The 12,471-nt window shown below is 40.5% G+C and overlaps 1 protein-coding gene across 3 annotated transcripts in view; it reads left to right on the forward strand.

The window, feature by feature from the left end:
• Window positions 1–676: 676 nt before the first annotated feature.
• The window catches only part of LOC118224279 (ecto-NOX disulfide-thiol exchanger 1-like), a 68,728-nt gene continuing 56,933 nt past the window's right edge, over window positions 677–12,471 (forward strand). For 2 of the 3 annotated variants that reach the window (XM_035411626.1, XM_035411628.1), the window contains exon 1: window positions 677–1,188. The gene's annotated coding sequence lies outside the window, so the exon portion shown is untranslated. Of the gene's footprint in view, window positions 1,376–12,471 lie in introns of all 3 variants that reach the window. The other variant, XM_035411627.1, reaches the window with a different exon arrangement.

Raw genomic sequence — 12,471 nt, forward strand, 5'->3', positions numbered from 1 at the left:
ATTTAAAATGAGTGCGGGATAATGTTTGTATTGATTTTTGAACACGAAAAGTGTCTAAATAAATCACCATAGGTATAAACATATCTTAAATATGACTCTTATGCTTCAAATACATTTGAAATCATAGTATTTTTTTCAGAGTGCAATCACCTTCAAATAATTCACTCATATTTTCCCACATTGGAGGTTTCTTTTAAAAAGGACATATGGGAACACATAATGCACAGAGTACAGGTCAATGCTTTTAGATTGTGAAATGTACGATAGTGCTGACATATTACATGTAAAATGTATGGTTGTACCCTATGACTGTACCAGATTCAGGCTGCATATTATACACGATAATTTATTTGATTCCACCACCGCGAGTGAAAATGTGCTTCTGGGGAGTTAGGATTTATCTAAAATGTGAAAGTTAGCAGCTAAGAGCTCCATCAGCCCTGATATCAGACAAACTGACTGAAAAAGCAATTCCATTTTGGACTGAAAAGAGGCAATATGTGCTGATGTAGGCTGAGGTACACCTTTCTGCAAACCATAATCGAGAGCCAATAGCTAAAAATTCTCCCAGATATCACACAAGCACACACACACATACTACAGAGAGAGAGAGAGAGAGAGAGAGAGAGAGAGAGAGAGAGAGAGAGAGAGAGAGAGAGAGAGAGAGAGAGAGAGATTGTATTATTGGCTGCACAGCATAATGCTCGTTTTCAGTTTGAAGATAAAACGGTTTGCAATAACAGAATACTAAGCCTCCAATTAGCATGAAGCATGCATAATAAACTATTTAAGGTGGAGAGAGTTGTTTCACACGTGGTGGAACACTTAACTGCGATTAAGTACATACAGAGGATTCCTTTCTCCTCTATTCTAGATATTTGGGCTTCAATGTACGGTGTCACATCGAAGAGAAGGATATGCAACCTGCACGACATAATTTGCACCTTGTGGGTGTAAGGAAGCAATCTGACGCCGAGTCGTGCACGGCGATCCGTGTAGCGCGCATCAGTTTGGTCAAAGGCGAACGAAACGAGCTCCTGAGCTGAAGCAAAGGGGGGTTAACAGCAGCGACAGCAGCTGTGCCGTCAAATCTTGGTTCACGTCAAAGAAATAGCGTATCGTCTGCGTCCTTCAAATGAATAAGCGTGATTCGTTGTGGGAATACTGAACATTTCTATTTTTTTTACGGTAAGAACCTGGTTTGTTCAATGTTTTTTTCCCCTCACCATTCCTCTCCTGTTCGGTGCGTGCTCCATGTATGTATGTCCGAATGCTTATTGCATCGGAGGTTCCGCCAGCGACACTGATTACAAACTGAAGCAAAGAGAAGACTCGGCGGGATAGGTTTATTCTGCTCCGACACACCACACAAGAGGTAATTCATATCAATTCCTAAACCAAGCTATATTAATACGTAATGTATTTGCATGTTACAGCGCAAACTGACAGAAAGTGACTGAAATATAGAAGTAAGGCAGAGTGAACACAGTAGGCTACACATATAGCCTAATGTAGTCGAACATGTTGAATGTAGAGTACGCGTCTTTATTCTTTTGTGGGCTGGTGTGTAAGTGCTTATTGTTTGCCGGAATACAATGTCAGACTAAGCGGCGCGTTTGAAAATTTTTTGATCTGAATCACCAACTGAGTAGCCTTGGTACTTGTGTCAAAAAATGAAAGTCTGAAGACTCTGTGATTATGAGAATGTTCGACTGGAGGTTGTCTTATTTATTGTGAATTATCAAGGACAAGGAAATAGATAAAGGGCAACATGCCTAAACTTAAATGCAAAGCGTCTAACGTATAGCATTATTGAATATCTGAATATCTGGGTAAATTGTACCTCTTTGCACGTGTGAAGCTTTACGGACACCCAAATATAATGCAAATATACCAAATATAGCTTGCAACATCACATATTGATAGGCTAACCCAAGATACGGAAGTAAACATCAAAAGCAAAAACAACCAAAAATATCAAGATCCATTATTTAACATTTAATATAGGCTCACGCACTGTTAACTAGATGCCTCCAGGTTACAAATTGGCTATGCATTAGCTATTAGTAACAATTAATATTTTCTGGACTGAAAATTATAATCAAGCGTTCATTGTATGGTGACAGAAAATAAAGAAAAAAGTATAGCTTTTTGAAAACAGACCCCAAAAACTAAACGACAATGAAGTGACACAAAGCGGACAACTGTAGCGATAAGGACCATTATTCAGATTTTTTAGGCTACTTAATGTAGCCTTTTTTTTAATTAATAGTATATTCGAACTTATAATATAGACATTTCATAATTGATTGATGCGACCTTTTAACCAAGCTGTCTTAGCTGCTTAGTGTCCTTGCTTAATGTCCTTGTGATGGGAAACGTTAAAAAGGCCACATCGAGATCTCCTGCAGTTAGACGAGTCAACCGAATAGCCTAACTCCATGGCGGGTGCCCCGATGAAACGTCACCTGGGCAACCGTTTCAGCACCATGGAGAGAGGAGTATTGCGGTCGAGTCTTGTAAACTTGGGGTCGGCCGATTTGCGTTCTCAGTGATCTCACGAACGACTGATTGATCAACTTGATCCCTCTGGATTCGCTTATTGAAATTGACCAGTGTATACCAAACTGTGAATATGAACACCTACGTTGATGCTAATAAGATTAAGAAGAAAATATGTACACAACAAAATGTTCAGTGTAAAATCAGAGTAATTTTCACTATAGCAGAGTACATGTGATCCCTATTGGACTCACATAAACTCTGTTACAGCTGATTTAATTCCGATAATTTTTCTGTGCATTTACTTAATATTTACAAAGATAGGAATATTGAAGATTTTCACTGTAAGGCTGAATTGAGACTAGGCCTGCTATTGAATAAGCAAATGTTGTTTTCCACTGCAATTAAAATAATTGTATGTGATCAACAGTTCAACATAGTGTAAGAAGAAAGAGGAATAAGAATAATATTTGCTAAGAGACTTAGCAATGGCATTTTGTTTTGGCCAAAAACATGGTAGTCCTACCAAGCTTTGCCTTCAACAGTGAAAAACCCTAATTTAATAGTAGAGAGTGAGCCTGATGTGAAACTATTGATCATTGCTTTGGGGACATAATTTGGTGAGTGATGGATGACGAAAGACCTTTGGTTATACCTGTAGTTAATGATAGCATGCATATTGTTATTAAATTAATATTAAAACAACAAGATTGTTACTATGCAAAATTGCAACCAAAATTCATTGGCCAATAGTGTTTGAAAAAATAAAAAGCTAAAAAAAAAAGTGTTTGTTTAAACTGTATTTTATCCTGTCTGTTTGTGATCAAATCAAACTGAAGCTGAAGAAGTATACATTTTAGATATTTAGGAACGTGTTCTGGTGTCCACCTTCACAGGAACTATGCAGCAATTGGCTTAAAATACAAAGACCAAACCCTAACTACAGAAGAATGTATAAACATCCAATGAATTAAATTAGAAGAACAGTATCACAAACTTTTGACTTTTGACAAAAGGTGCTCAGTATGATGCTGCATGGTTGCATTGCATGGTTCTCTTTGGTGTTAGCCAATAAAGCATGCATTCTGAGACTGGACCAGCAACTACAATATACAGAGTATCCTCTGAGCCGTGTGCTTGTTTTAAGAATACAACATTGTGTTGTAGAAATAAAAGAAACCTGGGGACAGTAGCCTTGATAATCCTTTCAGACACAGCAGTGAGCACTATGCTGAAGTAGATTTCAGTACTATTTTGAAGTAGTAACAATCCAGTGTTGTTCCTGCCAAGAACTTAAATTAAATGCCATATAATGTAAAAGGTAAGACTGAGCTTCAGCGTACGGGAGAGAGACCGATATAAGCACTACTAAAACTGTCGAAAACAGTTCAAAGATTGATGACTGTTCTTCTCAGAACAGCAAACCTATTTGCAGTATTAAAGGGGCAGTTCACCCAAAAACTAAATTGAGCTATGTTTCCTCTTACCTGCAGTGTTATCTATCCATCCAGATTATTTCTGTGGGATTTGACAAGTTTTTTAGATATCCACTGCAGCTCACCCTGGCACAACAAACCTCAATGGGACAAGTTTTTTGTGGCGTCAAAGTGTCAAAAATTACATTTGAAAATCATTACGTAATCATCGTTACTCATGGACATCCACGGAGCTTAAATAACAGCTTTCTACCGAAGTACACAAACTGTATATATCCACACATAGTCTCAATCAAAGCACATCTGCATCCTGGGGTGCAATGTCAACGCTGTTAAAACAGTGAGGAAACAATCATATTTAATCTGGGCGATGTATTTTGTCAATGACATCGCTCTTTGCCATGTGGAGGAGGCTGTGGACCCCCCACTCCCCTCAAATGAATCTCCCATCTATGACAAAGCAGCTAAAAAAAAAAAAAGCTGCAGAAAGCTGCATCACATGGGAACAGAGATATGTGGAAATTTGTACCTGTAGCAGTTTGAATTGGTAAAGTGTAGAAAATGTCTTTGCCTTATTTTTTAAACACCGGTAATAGTATACTGCTGTATTTTCAATGATTCATAGTTCTTCCTGTTGATGCAGAGGAGTCTTCCTATTCTGTTTGTTCCACACAAAAAAATATTCACAATGAGTGCTACATTTGCAACCTGGTAATACATTGTTGTAGATACCAGCTGGAGAAATGTGTTTTGGCTGTTTTACAGCAGTTCTGGTCTGCCTGGTGCCTGATAGGCTGTTTGGCAATCTATGCCAACAGCTATGCCACAGAAGGGCAGGGCTTGTTTTATTATGAATCCATTTGGTCAACTTAAGAGGTTCTGCTGTTCTTCAATGTGAACATTATTGCTGCTGCATAGACGGAGGGATGCTGCAATGCTATTGGCTGTACGAGGCTTTTCCTCTGCCAGATCGCCATGTCAACGGCCACTTGTCTTTAGGCGACTTGGCCATTTGTCATTAGTACTGCTTCCTCGGACGTAAGTACAAGAAAATCCCCGCCCCTACCCCCCCACCCCCAACCGCACAATCAAGATAATCTCAGATGAGCAGGCAGCAATCTATTGCGGAGACTTGTAGGCATTTTTCACTGTGATTTCAGCCTCTGGAAACGTCAAATATGTCTCCCTGAGTTGTGGAGTCACCAATGTGAAAAGCCCCTTTGATATGGGTCCACCTTTGTGATGGCCTGTGGTCCATTGTGCGCAAACAGCATCCTCTGCCTTTTGAACCCCGAGATAGAATCAGCCTGAGTGAGGAGTCAGACTCATTGAATTTGCAGTTTTCAATGCAATGCAATTTTCTGTCTTTTTGTCAGCAAGATAAAGCGCTGGTTCTCTGGATGGATTTAATAAACTGATTTCTGTATATACCGTGCGGCTGTATAGAAATAGAAAAGGAAAATTGCAACAATTTGTGTTGTATTTTTGGGGCCTGTGATCTGAGAGAGTTAGATTGTCAGGTCACATCTTGTATCCTTGCCTTCTGATTCTATTCTATTGCCATGCAACCCTTTACAGAATGATTTATTCAGTATTACAATGCTTTACATTTATATGACAATGGCAAACATATGTCACAGTATTCTAAAGGGGTATTGATAAAACCGTTTCCAGTGATTTGAAAGACGTGAATCTTTATACTGGTATAAATATAACTGCTCATTACCCATATAGCATATCCTTTTCCATCATAGTTGAATTCTGTTCACCCCAATTTGGGAGAGCTAAAGAAATAATATTCTAAATTCCACTACATTCCATATTGTCAAATGAAAAACAAGAGGAACTTTTGACTGGACTGGGACGACAGTAAAAGTCCTCTCGTGCTTTAAATCCCATTTAAATCCCATTGCTTTTTCCACTAATCAGTTACCAATCGTATCTTTCTTTGCGATCTTTTCCTTTAATGAATGGATCAGTGGGGAAAGGATACATGTTTGCTATCGGGGTGGGACCCGGGGTCTGGGCGCAGACGCCGAGTCATCGGCCCCACAGCTGCAGCTGCAGAACTGCCCCTCAGTAACTGCCTTATGACCTCAATTATCTTTCTCACTTTTCCTTGGGAGGAGCGCGGAAGGAGTCCTCCCGGGGGGGGGGGTTTAGGGTAAATAACGTCGTGACAGATAAGCGTAGCGGCTTTCGTTTTCCCATTAAGATGCGCTCGGCCATAGGGGCGTTTTTGGGTTTCTCTGCGTTCCCAGAGGCCGCTGAGATTTCCTTCCCTTTTGGACAATCGCCGATTGTGCAACTTGTACTCTTTTAACGCATCATTTGTGCCGTGTTTGGTTTTCCATTTCGTTGTCCTCCCCCCTCCTCCCCTCTCCCCCTTTTTGTTTCCTTCTCTGACTCTGTTACTTCAGTGCCATGGCACTGCAGGTTTGGAAAATATTATTTTTCCATCTGGCAGAGTTGAGACTAACATCATCTGTGGAGGGTTATTGCAGCTTTCTGTCTGTGTTAAATCCTAGAGTCATTTCTTTGGCACTGTCTTTTTTTTTCGGACTTCTGAAAATTGGAAAATTCTCCTGTAAGTATGCTAGGCTCGAGCTGCCGTTGCAACACCCTTCATGGGCCTATTTGCAGTGGAATCTGTAGCACACATTGATTTGGTATTGTATCAACACTTCCTGGCTGTGAAGGATGATGCCATGCATTGTATTATTTGCAGAAGAGTGGCATCAGTACTCTTTTTGAGTGTGGAGAATTACAAGCTGTTACCCTTGACACTTTTGCATTTGGGGTTTTCCGATAGACACAAAATATCAGAAAAGAGTACACAAAAGAATGTTCTTATTTTTGTGTGAGTGCGTGTACACTTGTGACTTTCGCTTTGCTTATGAGATGTCTACATGAATACCATTGTGTCTTGCGATCACAGTTTATGGTGTTGATCTGAATAGATGTTATATAAATGCCAGTGGGTGACAAAAAATGTATATTTAATAATCTGGGCCTCCTGTAAAATGTTTTAAAGGTGTACATTTTAGTATCAGTATCCCTGTAAACTGCACTGTATCCTGGCTCTGCATTCACAGTAAAATGTTCAGTGGAAAAAGATTTTATATGGGCTCAAGATGTATTGTCAGAGTTGATAAAATGTAGGGTACTTCATCAAAGCAAAATGTGCTCTGCTAGTGTTGATTTAACACTGAACACTTTATGGTGTAAACTGTAAAAACCCCTCTGATTAGCTTGTGGAGTGGCTTCTCTGTTAATCGGCTGCGCTTGTGTTGAGGTGAAGTGGCTGTGGGATTATTTTTCCCCCGTCCTGTGTGCAGCTGAGTTGGTGATGTGAGCTGAGGTGTCATGGCAACACGCTCAGCCGAGGCAGGGATCGGGGCCTGTAGTTCAGACCCTCTCCTCGCAGGGTCACAGCCTGGCGGGGTCCTAGGTGTCAGGTCACCGAACGGCACTGAAGGACAGGCTCGGACCCGGAACCAAAATGGCCGCTCTTTAGAGATTCACAACGGAAAAGACAAGGAATATCCAGACAGTTTAGACTTATAAAGGCACATTTTACAAGTGCAATGGAAATTATGAAGATTATTGTAGTGGAAATTATGATGATTATTGTAGTGGAAATTATGATGATTATTGGCATCTTATTCTAAAGTGTGATGTATTTGGTTGAGTTAAACAAAGGAGCACAGGTGGAAAATAGCTAAAGGTAAATTCCTCATGGATATCAAGAAGCTTTTTTTAAAGCAGAGAGTTGTTAATCCTTGGAACAGCTTGCCAGGCCATGGAGTAGATGGCAAGCAGACCCTTGGGGAATTGAGGCTTAATGCATTGCTGGATACTCTCTGCATTATACTCTCTTCTAAATGGGCTAAATAGCCGGTTCATGTCATTCTGTGTTCTTGCGTTGTTATGTTACTGTAGCATCAAGTGTACTGTATGTAGCGTGCAATGAAATTTTACACATTAATAGAACTTCAATTGGTTTGTTTATTAAACTTATTGCCACTTCCAGAGGATTCTGGGAAGTCGGTACTGGTAGGGGTTATTGCTTCCATTGCGTGGAAGTTACTGTTGAGCTCAAAGTGGTGGTGTAGCCTGCCACTGTCCACAGCCAGGAGCTGGGAGACAAAGGGTGTCTGGACAGCAGTTTATTGGAGGATGTATTAGCGAGGCGTAAGTGAAGAAGTGGGAAAGCGGGGGTGGTGGTGGTGGAGGGATTCCAGTCTTCTGTTGCAGCTGTTTTGTTTTTCTTTCGAAATCTCTCGGAAATTGTTCCTAACGCGTGTTTGTAAAAGACAGAGCTGGCGTTTTAAACTGCTGTGGGTCTGAATGCATTTTCATTAAATCAGTGATAGGGATCCTTCTGGACAGTAATGGTGAGCAAGCTGAGAGAAACTATAGCTCTCTCTCTCTCTCTCTCTCTCTCTCTCTCTCTGTCTCTCTCTCTCTCTCTCTCTCTCTCTGTCTCTCTCTCTCTCTCTCACTCTTTCTCTCTCTCTCTCTCTCTCTCAGTTGGCATGCTGATAGATGCAAACTGAGTTTTCTCAACCTTTCATGTCACAATCTCTGTCTTTTACCCTGATCCCTGCATAATTTGCTTTTAAAAAATGAACTGGGGAACAGGGGAAACAGGGGAAACACACAAACACACACGCACTCACATAAACACACACACACACACACACACACAAGTGCACACATGCACACACACACACACACACACACACGCACACACACACACACGCACGCACAAACACACACACACACACACACACACACACACACACAGGCTTGCAGTGCTGCAGTCCCTGTTAATATCTACAGCAGAGGCAGCAGTGAAAGCATTGTTGTGCGTCTCTGTTCAAGGTTAATAGCTCCATCTGAGTATGGTATTCTACCGATACCTCTTAACAGTGCTTTATCCATAATTATCCATAATGAACAATAAAAATGGGCACATCAATTTTATTTATTTATTTCATCATTGGAGGGGAAAAATAATGAATCCATTGTCCTGTATTCATTCCGTGTTATGCAAGCAAGGGCACTTGAAGGCACAGTTCTTTTGTACGTTTCTTTATTCTCCCTCTTTTCTGTTATGATGAGTGAAAAAAATGCTTGGAGAGACTTTTTTTCGGGCCTGTAGAGCTGAAGACTTGTGTATTCCCCTTGGGCTGTGCGTTAGGCCTAAATATACCTGCTGATCCCTGACTGTATGGACACCCAGAACTGGGGGTGCAAAGGCTGTGGATACACTGCACCATTCCCTAAGACTGAAGCGGATAGGAAAAATTTTATGCGTGTATTTATAACTCCCCGTGAAGATGCCAGCCTCATCTTCACTAACTACTAATTTAATCATTGAATTCAATGTAACAGTAGTGTCTTGTCTAAATGTATCAAAGGTACCCAACTGTCTTCCATTCCCAAACAATTTTGTATCTGCTACCATACGCAGATGTGTTCAATTTTCAAACCGTTTCTATTTCTGCTAGCGTGCGGCAATTTCCACTTCATTTTCTTTGTTTTTGATGCCATTGGTTGTTATATGTAGCAGGCTCCACTAATTGTAGCCGATCGCACATCTGATTGTATTTGAACTAACCAAGGGTTTAAAATCAGGTGTGTGGGGGAACAGGGGTACTCAGTTAAGGACGCAGGGCGGAAGCATGGTTTTGTGTTATGGTGTGTTGTGAAGTGGTTTGTGTTTTTTTTCCCCAAATAAATACCTTTAGCCATACTCCCTATTTAAGATTTTGAACCCAATTTGATGTGCATAGTAATGGCCAACTTTGTTCCAGTACCTTATTTTTAATTAGCACAAATGTACTTGTATCAAGGTGCCCATGTTCCTAAGTAATTGGTCCTTCAAAACATTACATTACATGCAGATGATCTTATCCAGAGCTGCTTACTGTACAATGTAGGAGAACTTAAATGCATTCAGCTGATTTGTCTGAGCAATAGTGCCAGTGCAATAGTGCCAGGCCTAGCTAACAGACCAGAGAGTATAGATCAGTGGTGTCAAAATCCAGTCCTGCAGGGCTGCAGTGTCTGCTGGTATTTGTGGTTTCTGTTAAATCAGCAGCCAAAAAAGGGTTAAGTTAATCATTTGTGTTGTAACCCACCAAAACGCTGGCACCTGATTGACCTGGAATAACCCACTGATATGTTCTGCCATTACATTCTTATGGATACAAATGTGTGAACATGATATATAATAGATGATCAGACATTATTAAAAATGATATTTATTATGAATACACAATCCAAATTTTATTATCAGTAGACTTATGGATAGGAAAGTTGTGATGTTAAACATTTTCATTTTTTGCCAGAAAATTATAAAATGAATTATTTTGTTCTCACTTCCAGCTTGTAGAGTAGAGCCAAGGGGTGATGTCATTTGGAAATGTGACAGAACCAAACCCATTAATTTCAACCCACTACACATTTTTGGCCAAGATCTGGATGTCCAAACCTCTGGTTCAAGTAGGCCCATGTAATGTAGTAATAGCATGCATATTTGCACCTTTATTTCATTCTCACAGTTATTTAAATCATGATTACTGTTCTAACATCCCAATTTTAAGCAGAAGCCATTAGAAAAAAAAGTGTATTATGATCTAGAAATTTCATTTCTGCATTGCAGTCAAACCTTTGGCTAAAATAAAAAGCTCTGCTGTACGCTACAGCGTGCTATAAAATGTCATAATCAATTCTTTCCCATTTTACTGAAAATAATGGATGCAGAATAGGGTAGGGATATCTGGCAAAAAAGGGAATATTTTACATTTTAATGACTTTCACAGGACACTTCATTGGCGACAGCTGTGGAAACAGTGAAAAATCTATAATCCTCTTTATTGGAGGAAATTGGGCTGTATTCCCTTGGGCTGGCTACTTTAGTCATGATCTTCTATATTTTTGTGCTGCGTCTGCTGTAATGGGCAGGGTGAAGTAACGCCGCGGAAGGATTTCAATGAATACATTTGCATAGAGTAGACCTTTGTATTAACTGATATGCTGCTGCGAGTTTGCATGTGCTTGGGCGTACGTGTGCGAACATAGTAGGCGTATAGAGGGAGAGAGCAGGAGAGTGATTGAGATGGAAGCTTTGCATTAAATAACATTTTATTCATGGCTATCAATCCATAAGACTTTGATTGGATGACACTTCAGGTGTAAAATTCTCCTGTAAGGATTCAAGTATCTGGCTGCCATGAGTACATTTTTTATCAAGCTTGATAGTGTTGTTAAGTTATAATCAGACATACTTGGAAAGCAGTTCATCCATTTGGATTTTGGTAAGCTTTGTGGAGTGGAGTGCAGAACGATAAAAAATAGATATAAAGAGGAGGGCTGAACAGAGGTCCCAGTGAGTGAGCATTTTCACACCAGGCTACATTTGTTTGAAAACTGAAAGTTTTCTAGCCATCTAAGGACATAGCCAGGCTATATCTGGGTAAAAACTGAGCTAAATAGGGGCTAACCTAAGCTAACCTAGTCTGTTTATGTCAAAACATCTCTCAACCTAGATTTCCACCTCGCTAAACATCTAGATTCGGGCTTTTGCTCACTTGGGTGGAATAAAACTGAGACAAATAGTGTGGAGCTCACGGTGTTTTAAATCTCGAGAAAAAAAAATAAAATTTTCTGCATATGGATTTTCTGCAGTTCAAAAACTGACCTCAAAGTATAAGATGATGTGAATGGAGTTAGTGAGAGCATCTTAAAAGCCGTTTTTGTGCTATAAAATGCAAATGCACTTCAAAGCTGTGGGTTCGTTTTCTGGTCGATTTATGCTTAGTTTGACTGAGGACACAAAGAGATCGGCAGCTCCACAGAAATGCAAAGAGCGAATGCATCAGACAAGGTAAATGGGTGTTGTTACGCGCATTCCATTAACTTTAATCGCATCAGTCATTTTTCTGCGACCCAGCCTGTCAGCCCAGTCATACCTCCACTTGGGGAATGTTTACCCCTCTAGTGTTTTTATGCCAGACATGTCAGCAGCTCTATTGTAAAAAGAACCAGGTTTTTTTGTTTGTTGTTGTTGTTGAAGAAGTAGTATTAATACACAGTGAAATTCTCAGTGTTAAACGGCCTATTACGGAGTAAATATGGGCCCTATTGAACTCATACGTACTATGTTAGTTGAGTTGAATTGGCACCGGCCATTTTACTGTGCATTGGATGGAGCAAGAAAGCGGATGTAAGGGTTTCTCAGAGCTTACGTTTTGATCTTAGTGGAAGCCTAGGAAACGGGGTTAATTCTTTTTGCCAGGTTCCCCGCTGTTTGAAGGAGAGCGTGCCGAAGCGGATGGGCCCCGCCGCCGGTGCTCCTTGGCTCTTCGGACCACATCATTAAGGAGTGATTTATTTGCCGGCCAGGTGAAGAATTGATCGTGCCAATAGTTGTGGCACGGCTACACAATGTTAACCGTGGCAGAGCAGGGAGGTGCACACCCCCCCCGTTCCCCACTGCCGTGATGGATCATAAACAAATGGC

Source organism: Anguilla anguilla, chromosome 3 (genome assembly GCF_013347855.1).
Source record: "Anguilla anguilla isolate fAngAng1 chromosome 3, fAngAng1.pri, whole genome shotgun sequence".
NCBI classification, from domain to species: domain Eukaryota; kingdom Metazoa; phylum Chordata; class Actinopteri; order Anguilliformes; family Anguillidae; genus Anguilla; species Anguilla anguilla.